The following is an 8,052-nucleotide window of genomic DNA, read 5'->3' as shown; positions in this document are numbered from 1 at the left end:
AAAAAAAAAAAAAAAAAAAAAACTAAAATACATATAGATAGACTAGGCATAGTGGCTTACGCCTATAATTCCAACACTTTGGGAGGCCAAAGCAGGAGGTTCATTTCAGCCCAGGAGTTAAAGACCAGCCTGGGTAACACAGGGAGACCCTGTCTCTACCAAAAATTTTAAAAATTAGCCAGGCACAGTGGCGTGCACCTGTGGTCCCAACTACTTGTTGAGGGTAAGCTGGGAGGATTGCTTGAGCCTGGGAAGTCAAGTCTACAGTGAGCCGTCATTGCACTACTGCATTCCAACCTGGGCAACAGAATAAGACCCTGTCTCAAAAAAAAGTGGGGTGCTGAATTTCCTAGAAGGGTAATTCTTAGGGTTGAATTACCTAGAAGTTTGTCACTGACCTGTGTTCCTGAACTATAAAACATAAATATGTGGGTTAAGAAATAGTTTCTCTTGATAAATAACAATGAACAAATTAAGAACAAAATCATTGTTCTGGGGTTGTTGTCCCAGAAACGCACTGACTACAGCTGATTAGGGTCCCTACAGAAACTAAGGATGCCAAGGACAGAATAACTGTGCTGGGATGTGCTAATGCAGTAGGCACACATAAGTATAAATTTTCTACAACAGGCAAAAGCTTATGGCCTCACTGTTTTCAAAGAGGGAATTTTTTTATCAGACCATTATTATGCTAACAAAAAGGCATAAATCAACAGGGACATCTTTTATGATTAGTTTTACTAACATTTTGTTCCAGCAAATTGTGCTTACTGCAGGGAAGCTGAACTGTATAATGACCACAAGATTTTGTTATTTTTGACTCTGTTCATCCTACATGTGAAATTCTCATAAAAATAATGTTTATGTTATATACTTCTGCCCAACTATGACTTCATTAATTTAGCCCTATGATTTGTGTACCCTTAGATTTATAAAGAGTAAATATAAAATCACTTTCTTGAACAGCATGTGAGTGGCAGTGAACAGTGGCGTGAATGTGAACAATTAAAAAAAAAAATTACCATGAAGAACGCCTTATATTCTATTGCCAATGCTTGCCTCACAGTGACCAAAGACACAGTTGTGTGTACCTGGCACAACCTCTGGCCTGAAACTCATGTTTAGGGATGATGATGAACAAGATGATGACTTTAAAGGATTCCGTATGTCAAGTGAGAAGGAAATAATGTCTTACCTCCTTATATACAGAAAAAAATATTTTCAGAGTCCATCAATAAGCTGGAAGAAGTGAATACTGAAGCTTTTAACATCAGTAATGAGGCTTCAGTTGTTCATTCACTGAGTGGTGGTGAAATAGCCACAAGGTTCTGAATCAAAATGATTGTGATAATGGTGATGATGAAGATGGTATTAACACTGTAGAAAAAGTGTCTGTAGGTGACGTGATAAAAATGTGTGATGTGCTTATTGAAAGACTAGAGCAGTGTGCCTTCTTTTTCATTATTTTATTTTATTTGTATTTGTAGAGATGGGATCTCACTTTATTATTTCCCAGGCTGGTCTCAAATTTTGGGCCTCAAATGATCCTCCTGTCTTGGCTTCCCAAAGTGCTGGTATTATAGGCATGAGCCACCACACCAGGCCCAGCATTCATTCTTCTTTTTCTTCCTTTCTGTCTTGTCTTTTAAAAAATTTTTCCCACAAACAGTCATTCCCAACCACTGTGCATTCTTAACAGAACAAGAAATCATGTCAGTTTATAAAGTCAAAGAGAGACTTCTAAAACAAGAATGTTGTTAATGAAGTAGATGACTGCAGGAAACATCTACTGGAGAAAAAAAAAAAGCCATCCGGCAAAATGCCTCATCATCCATAGATAATTAAATTCACGGTCCCTTAACAGCTTCTGATGTTTATTCTCACCTAAAAAGTAAAATCCATTGTGCAGTATCCTTTTAATCAAAACACAGCATCATGGATGGAGACTGAAAGCCTGCCATTGTTGACTGTTGCTGCTTAACAGCTGATACAGGTATTCTGCTGATGCCTCTGTGCTGCTTAGTTTCCCAGAACATATTGTTTTTTCACTGTGTTAATAGTATGTCATATTTTTCACTGTTAACTAATTATGTGTGAGTAAGTGTAAGAAAATAATTGCTTATCAGTAGCATATAAATTCAGCATCAGGAATGATGGTGATGCCAAAGAACCATAGATTGTCTATGAGTGGCTGAGATAGTGACACTGGTGCTAGACAGGTTCAGTGTGTACAAACTTTGTTATATGTGTGAAATTACTAAAATATTGTGAAAATTACCTCCAAGCTTTATGTATAAGGTACATATGAAACATAAATGTTCTATTTAGACTTGGGTCCCATCTCCAAGATATCTCACTATAAATATGCAAATATTCCAAAACCTGAAAAAAGCCAAAATATCTAATATTTCTGCTTCCAAGCACTTCACATGAGAATTACTATATATATTTATCCTGTTGCGACAGTTAATACTGAGTGTCAGCTTGACTGGATTGAAGGATGCAACATTGATCCTGGTGTGTCTGTGAGGGTATTGCCAAAGGAGACTAACATTTGAGTCAGTGGGCTGGGGAAGGCAGACCTACCCTTAATCAGGTGGGCACCATCTGCTGCCAGCCAATATGAAGCAGGCATAAAAACGTAAAGTTACAAAATGGGCCTAGCCTCTCAGCCTACATCTTTCTCCCACGCTGGATACTTCCTGCCTTCCAACATTGGACTCCAAGTTCTTCAGTTTTGGGAACTGGACTGGCTCTCCTTGCTCCTCAGCTTGCAGACATCTTATTGTGGAACCTTATTATTGTGTAAGTTAATGAAGAGAAGTTTATTAAGTATTAACTTACACAATCATAAGGTCCCACAATAGACTGTATACCTATGTATGTGTGTATGTGTGTGTGTGTGTGTATATATATATATATATGAAAGGGAGTTTATTAAGTATTAACTTAATAGGAGATATATATATATATAGATATAGATATCTATATATATATATATCTCCTATTAGTTCTGTCCCTCTAAGAGAACCCTGGTTCATACAGATTTTGGTACCAGGAGTGGTTCTAGAGAAACAGAAAATTAAGGATGGAGTTCTTTAATTGGTTTTGGAGCTTCAGGAGTTTGCTGCTTAATATGTTTAGACTCATAAGTGCTAAGGACTCTATTTCTAATAGTATGGATAACACTGATAGTCCTCGGCATGAACTGTTTAAAGAGTTATGCAAAATAAATGCATTTGACACTCCTAATTCATTGCTCATGAGAGGCAAGGAGTTTAGTGACTCTATACATAATACCTTTGACCATATATGGAGAACCAAGGAACATAAGGAAGCTGGTTCGTTACTCCTAAGTTCAGTGGACAACTGACTAAAGAAAATGATGAACTCAGGGATTCTGTCTCCTGGCTTCAGAAGCAGATACTGAGCCTCAAATCTGCTAAGATTGCCCTAAGTGAGAGTCTTATCTCCTGCAGAGAAAGAGCTGAAATTGTGGGAAAACAGACACAAGCTCTTATCATGTGAGTGGCTGACCTGCAACAAAAGATTCATGCACAGCCTCATCAGTCTACTGTTAAACTGAGGGCATTGATTGGAAAAGAATGGGACCCTGCAACATGGAATGGGGATATGTGCGAGGACCCTGATGAAACTGAAGACTCTGAGTTTCTAAACTCTGATAAACCTTTTTTTTTGCCTGAATTAACAGCTTCCCCATTCCCAATAGTGGTAACATCTCCTCCCAGACCCACGCTGCCTGCCATCAGTCTTTCCACCTTTGTCTGAGGAGATAAACCCTGTGCTGCCTGAGGCAACAGTGATGGCCTCCCCTGAGGGAGTTGCCAGGCAAAATAATGTTGCTTCTCCTCAGAAGCTACCCTCAACACCTCTGTTTGCTTCTTCTTCTTCTTCTTCTTTTTTTTCCCCCTCTGTTTGCTTCTAAACCTATAACTATACCTGTAACTATACCTCTAGGGGCCTGACAGAGGTGAGGTTGAGAATGTGACCCATGAGGGGGTGTGCTACACTCAAAAAGAACTGTTTGAGTTCCCTAATTTATATAAACAGTAATCTGGAGAACAGGCATGGGAATGGATATTAAGGATATGGGATAATGGTGGAAAAAACATAGAGTTGGATCAGGCTGAATTTATTGATTTGGGCCCACTAAGCAGGGACTCTGCATTTAATGTTGCAGCTCAGGGAGTTAAAAAAGGTTCTAATAGTTTATTTGCTTGGTTAGCTAAAATATGGATTAAAAGATGGCCTACTGTGAGTGAGCTGGAAATGCCTGATCTCCATTGGTTTAATGTAGAGGAAAGGATCCAAAGACATAGGGAGATGGGGATGGTGTAGTAGATTGGTCACTTTAGACCTACTCATCCCAGCTGGAAAGGTCCAGAAGATATACCCTTGACCAATGCCTTCTGAAATAGATTTGTTAGGGCAACACCTGCACCTTTGAAGAACCCTGTAATTCCTCTTCTCTGTCTGTCAGATCTAATGGTGGAAACTGCAGTCACTCAACTACAAAATTTAAATATAAAGGGAATAACTGGATCCCAAGGTGACAGGGGCCAAGTGACGGCACTCAGTGATCAAAGGCAAGTTGGGCAAAACTCCTGTAATGGACAGCAGTGGCAAAGCAGCAATCAGAATAGTCTGACTTGTGGAGACCTCTGGCATTGGGTAATTAATCAGTGTTCCTAGAAGTGAAATTGAGAGTTCCAACTCAACTCTCCTGAGTCTCCAGCTTACTACAAGAGAGCCAGTCTGAGTCCCAAAACTGAAGAACTTGGAGTCTGATGTTCAAGGGCAGGAAGCATCCAGCTGGGGAGAAAAATTTAGGCTGAGAAGCTAGGCCCATCTCATCACTTCACATTTTTCTGCCTGCTTTGTATTGACTCATGGCTGATTAGATGGTGCCTACCTGGTTAAGGGTGCGTCTGCTTTCCGCAGCCGACTGACTCAAATGTTAATCTCCTTTGGCAACACCCTCACAGACACACCCAGGATCAATATTGCATCCTTCAATCCAATCAAGTTGACACTCAGTATTAACCATCACAAGTCCACCCCTTGTCAACCAGAACCCATACACATCTCCTGAGATCATACATAATCTTCAAATAAAGACAATAATAAGGTCATAATTACACCTAACGTAATACAACTATCCTTCACACAACTGGAAATGCACCAATCCCCAACCCAAATAATATTGCATAAAGTTAACAATATTTATATGCTGATACGAAGTCAATTAATCACATGTCACATGATAAAGGAGAAGAAAATAAAATGAAGATATTTTCTTAGTACAAATGTATACATACACAAACATGTTTTTAACAAAAGAAGGAGGAAATACTCATGACAATTACAGTCCTCATTTCAGCAGTTGGTCACGTGGTCGTAGCTGATATTGATTATTACCTTCTTCTATTACCCATTCTGTATTCCCTTTGCCTTCAGCAAGCACCACAGCAGGTCTTATTTTTTTCCTGTTGGAGTGACCCAGACTTTCATTACTGAGAGGTAATGAAAGTAGTCCTGCCTGCATGCGGCTGTTGCAGTTTCCCATTGACCTTAATCACAGGGCATGGTAATGCTAAGAGACACCCTAAGAGATCTCTTGTATTCCATTCATACTCTTCCAAACCTCTGTTATAGAGTAGTAGATTGATTTCATTTTGATAGTCTGGGTCAATCACCCCAGCCAACACCGTAACTCCCTTCTTAACCTGTTGACTTAAAGGTAGGAGGAGCCCAAAGTGTCCAGATGGTAATCTTAACTTCTAGTTTAATGGAATTGTTGTTGTGTCTCCTGGTGGCCACATTCTTTCCTCTGGAATTAAGACCTTTAGGCCAGTAGAATTTAATGTCATGGGAACAAGAAGCAAAAATTTTGCTAGTGGATTACTAGGGGTGATGGTATGTGGCTCCACTTCCACTTGCACCCCTTGATTCCTGGACCTGTGAATCCTGGCTTTTGGAGAAACAGTACCATATATTGGACACTGTTTCGGAGCATACATGTCCTTCTGGAAAACTTTGCCCCAGACTTGCAAAGTGTTGTCACCTAGTTGATATTGTAATTGTGATTTCAAAAGTCCATTCCACTATTCTATCAATCCAGCCTCTTCAGGATGATGGGGAACATGGTAAAACCAGTGAATTCCATGAGCATGAGCTCGCTGCTGCACTTCTTTAGCTGTAAAGTGAGTGCCTTGGTCAGAGGCAATGCTGTGTGGAATACCATGATGGATATTCCACATGGATAAGGCATTCCATGAGTCCACAGATGGTAGCCTTGGAAGAAGCATTGCGTGCAGGATAGGTAAACCCATATCCGGAGTAAGTGTCTATTCCAGTGAGGACAAACCTCTGCCCTCTCCATGATAGAAGAGGTCAAATATAATGAACCTGCCACCAGGTAGCTGGCTGATCACCCCAGGGAATAGTGCCATATCGAGGGGTCACTTTTGGTCTCTGCTGCTGGCTAATTGGGCACTCAGTCATGGTCATAGCCAGGTCAGCCGTGGTGAGTGGAAGTCCATGTTGCTGAGTCCATGTGTAACCTCCATCCCTGCCACTACGGCCACTTTGTTCATGGGCCCATTGGGTGATGACAGGGGTAGCTGAGGAAAGAGCCTGAGTGATGTCCATAAAACAGGTCAAATTTGTTTGGCTTAGGAAAAAACTGAGGTAAGTTTTTTTTTTTTTCTTAAGGTTATAACATCCATGTATTTTTCTTTATGTGCTTTTAAAGTCCTTGTGACAGTGAGTTACAGGGCTTTGATTCCCGGGTCTAAAAAAGACATTAAGTCTTGCTAAATCTTAAAAACTGACAGCAATTAAAGCCTCATCTTCAGGCCCAGTAGAAGATGCCAATCAAAATAAACTGCATTCCTGAGACACAGGGCCAGAAATTAAAGCTATTCAACTCATCAACCCAGGGAGTATGACAGAAGAGGTAGGCATGTGAGATTGTAAAGGCTGATTTTGAGAGATAAAATAAGTTCAGTTTCTCTATAAACATAACCACTAATATAAAAGGCACACAGGTGCAAGACCAACTTATGGGCCCTGTGTCAGATTAACAAGGTTCTTTTGAAGTATTAACCAACACTTCAATAAAGCCTACAAAGGCTATAAAAGGCTTATGGAAGTTATATCTTATGGTCAAGATTAAAATTTTATAGATTGTTTATATAAAATTTTGAAACACAAATTTAATTGGCTTCATGCTGCTTTTATTAGGGCTTATTGTTTAGAAAATTAAGTCTCCTATCTCAAAGAATGAAGGCTTTTGCTTTTTTTGAAATCCTTGAGTGATTAAGTTGGTTAAATGGATGACTTATTTGACAGTGACCTGTGATCCTATGTCGTGATAGCAAGTGTTTTAAGCCTTTGATATTTGACAAACTTTCCAAAATCAAATTATAAATTATGTCCTTTTTTGACCTAATTAATCCTTTAAGATATTAGGTTCCCTAAAGTCCAAAAATAACATATTTAGTTTATTTGTTATACAAATCATACAGGAAGCATTGTCAAATATGAAATGGTGTTTGGCTTTCTTTGGGCTGTATTTGTATAAATATGTTATTGGTATGTGTTCCAAAATTATGGGAAACTCCTATAATTCTGATATGACTTGGTGTATGTTATCAGTAAGAATTATAATTGTTATATTAAATTATTGTGTGCCACAGAGGTAACACATTTCCTTGTCAATAGTGTCTTTGACTGTGGCTGCCCTAAAACTTTTTGTCATCCACAGATAATTGTTGTCTTGTTTTGGTCCTCTTTAGAAGGTGGTTTTATAATCAGCTATAAAACTTTAACAGGTGCTCTCGAATGTAGGTTTTAGATAAGACTGGAGATTGTGACATCAGAACAGAGGAAAAATTTTCAGGATTCATAGATAGATGAAATGTTCATGAATATCAAGGAGAATAGGAATTAAGTGTGTGGACTGAAGTAATAGACTAAAGTAGTATTTTTGACCTTTTGTTTAAAACATTGCTTTTTTTTTTTTTTTTT

This window comes from Rhinopithecus bieti, unplaced genomic scaffold (assembly GCF_001698545.2).
Source record: "Rhinopithecus bieti isolate Rb0 unplaced genomic scaffold, ASM169854v2 scaffold_30957, whole genome shotgun sequence".
In the NCBI taxonomy this organism is placed as follows: Eukaryota; Metazoa; Chordata; class Mammalia; order Primates; family Cercopithecidae; genus Rhinopithecus; species Rhinopithecus bieti.
This window is presented reverse-complemented; position numbering follows the sequence as displayed.